Raw genomic sequence first — 3,487 nt, forward strand, 5'->3', positions numbered from 1 at the left:
CGATCGGACACAGTAGGAAACGGACACAGTGCGGATCGGACACAGTGCGGATTGGACACAGTGTCGATCGGACACAGTAGGAAACGGACACACGGTGGTTGCAATCGGACACAGTGGGAGGGTGCAGGGGAGAAAAGCCTTCCTGTTCACGTGCGCTCACGCATGTAAGCCTCCTTGCACCCCTCCATGCATGTGCTTTATAATTTTGCTTTACAACTTAGCATGTACTTTATGTTGTAAAGCGAGGTCCACGCTGCCTACCGACGGGGTAGGTGCGGGGGAGGGGGGGCCGAAGGCCCCCCCTTCGCACCCCTCCGTGTGTGTGTATGTGTGTGTGTGTGTGTGCTTCCCACGCATAATTAAACTAATGAAACTCCCAGCGTGAGACCTAACTGCTTGAATCGAGATGCTTGGTTATTCTGCACGATTGATTCATTTAAAATTGGCGCAGTTTTACATGCGCGTGTGACCACTGAGCATGCGCATGTGGCCGCAGGGCACGTTCAGTGTTGCTACATGTCGTCGGTATGACAGGAATCATAACCTGATTCCTGTCAACTTTAACGATTAATATCTCTCACTTTTTTCTGCCAGATTCTTTCGTTTCGTGCAAAAACGCGTCGATTGAGCCTAAGTTCATCAAAATCGGAGGTGAGGGTGTAACCGGACGGTACGTGGGGAGACACGAATCAACGCGGGGTGTCCTTGAATTCAACGGTCGCCACTCGGTTTGACCTCTGATATACCGAGAAGGTAAGTATCTATCGAATTTTCAATCAGACTAATTATTCTTCTTTTCAGGTTCCTGCCACATGAGGATCATCGCCGTCGCCGTCCAGGATCGCCGCTGCCACCGTCTTCCAGGATCAACGAGGGATTTCGAGTGATCGACGCCAATGGATCAGGTATGGTACAGAAGGTAAGTCCAATCGAATAATTTTCAAGAATTTTTTGACAAAAGATTGTATAATTTATTCAATTTGACTGATTTTCATTCACAGTTGTTCACAAATATCGAAGTTACACAATCTGTCGGACGATCGCACGTTCGGGCTGACACGCCCCTTTTCGTTACGACGCACAAGATTTTTCGGCACTAATTCGCCGTTCGCTTATGTAAAAGCAATAATTAACGCGTTTCGCGGGCGTTCCCGGTTGTTATGGAAGTTACGAGATTACGATTTGCGCACTCGGATTACGATCGCGGGACTTAGCGCGACAACGAGAGTGTATGCGAAATTACGTGTTGCTCCGTGAACTATCCCCGAGAGACTGCCACGAGTGGCCCGTCTTGCTCGGCCTCCCTACCATCTTTAGCCCCCACTCCGGCGCTTCTTACAACTTTCTCCTTCGAGAAGCTTCCTAACTGCGCATGTTTGTCTCGGTAATTTTCCACTCCGGTGTTTACGCGGGTCTACATGGAAATTTCCATGGGCGTTGCGCTCGCGATGCCCTGCCGTCCTGACGCCAGGGTAGTGGTTTTCCACTGTCTCGAATATGCGTCCGCCGTTGACGCCGACCTGTGCGCCTATGCTTATTTCGCACGCCTTTTATGATTCCGGGCGACTTCCCCAGGGAAGACGTCCGGGTGACGCTCACCACGTCTGCCGACGTCGCCGACCCATCCTGACGTGTTCTTGGGACCTGGTATCCCACTTTCCGAGGTCTTTCCTCGGCGATGACGTCCGCGTCGCGATCTACCGGACGGTACTTTAACTCGCGATCCGATCTTCGGATTTCGACGGCATGCGGTACGGCGCTTATCTAGGCTCTCTCCGTTCGTCAGAGCAACTCAGTTCCCGGAGATGACGCACCTGGTGCGAGTTTGCGGACGGTACGCTAACTTGTCTCCCGGTCGTCGGAGTTCGACGGCGCGCGGTACGGAGCCTAATCTGGCCCCCCCCTCTCGTCAGGGCTACTCAGTTCCCGGAGATGACGCACCTGGTGCAAACTTCCGGACGGTACCCTAACTCGTGACCCGGTCGTCGGATCTTGACGGCGATCGGCCCTGCCTCGTCCTTGGGACATCCCCTTTCGTCAGGGGCGGTTTGTCCTCGCAGATGACGCACCCAGTGGAACCCTGCGGACGGTTCCCTAACTCGCGTATCCGTTATCGGATCGCCACGATTTTTGGCTATGTGACCTTCTCGTGCCTTGTAGTTTCGTCAGGCACCGCGCGATATCACGCCCCGATCGTTTTCTCGTAGATTACGGACGGTCCGCCATTTTCTATTCTCGCGGTCGAAATGCGATCTTTTCTAGCTACGGTTGCTTCCCGGGCTCCCCGATTCAGTCAGGGACCGTTTATTAACGCGAGAATCTTTAATTAAACGAAATTGCGGACGGTCCGCCATCTTGGCTCCCCGAAGCTGTTTTTCAGCGCCGCTGCGCCCTGAGTATTTCCGACGGTCTGTCGGTACGCCGTGGTCGGTTGTTGACCTCCGCTGGTCCTTCGTCTCGATATGGGGAAACGCCCATTCAAGCGACTCTCCTTTCCTGGAAAGTGTGCGTGGCTCGAGCCTTGCCATGCGGTTTTACGCGTTCTGAACCGTTCGCGCGCTCAACGGTCAAACAAAATAAACTAACTATGGCTTGAGCCGGTGCTAACTGAAAAATAAAATTTTGCGCGACTTGTCGTAACCTACCGACTATGGCGCCGGATGGGGTCGTGTTGTCGCAAACAAAATCTTGACCCTGCGGGTCACCAAAACAAAACAAAATATCTAAACGGACGTTCGTCCAATTACGCCCCCATCCTCGGAACGCTAGTAATCACTTAAATTTATGTAGGGACCTTTTGTCCCTCGTCCTCGTTCTCGTCCTCGTGGTTGCTCTCCGGGCTCCGGAAGCTGCCACTGGACGCATCGTCCTGGCCCGCTGACCCTGCTGGCGGCTCCGCGTCCGTGCCTCCTTCTACGGCACCTCTCGCCTGCTCGTCAGGCCGGGTGGCCTGCTCCGACTCCAGCAAGGCGACGATCGCGTCGGGCGGGTCCATCTCTACCGCCCATTTCTCGGTCTCCTTACGGGCCGACTCGCCGCTCTGCTCTGCCGGCGGTTCGAATTGCCGCATTGCGCCCTCAGAGATACGGCGCAACACGACCCGTAATACCCTTTCTACCGCTGCGCGCGTTGCGACATCCTGCGGTCGCAAGGGGTGTAAACTGAATAATTACCCACATATATATTATATTGAGGTTAGAAAAACTGTCACGGAATAAGTTTATATTATCAATGTATCAAAGTGACATAAATACACTTACTTAAAATTTAACACATATTGTAAAAATTTAGTTAATTATATAATTGAATAAAGGGTTACATAGATTACTTGAATAAAGGATTTACATATTGTTCGAGAAGTCGAACATGTGCCGCGCGCGCCTGACAAATGCGCGCCCGGCCAACACGCGCTTATCAGATTGCGCGGCTCGCCGCGGCGCGTCGCCGGCTCACGTACAATTACTCGCGTTTAAAGTACGTTCGAGTA

The sequence above is a fragment of the Temnothorax curvispinosus genome, unplaced genomic scaffold (assembly GCF_003070985.1).
Source record: "Temnothorax curvispinosus isolate PA1 unplaced genomic scaffold, ASM307098v1 QBEX01000811.1, whole genome shotgun sequence".
Classification (NCBI taxonomy): Eukaryota; Metazoa; Arthropoda; class Insecta; order Hymenoptera; family Formicidae; genus Temnothorax; species Temnothorax curvispinosus.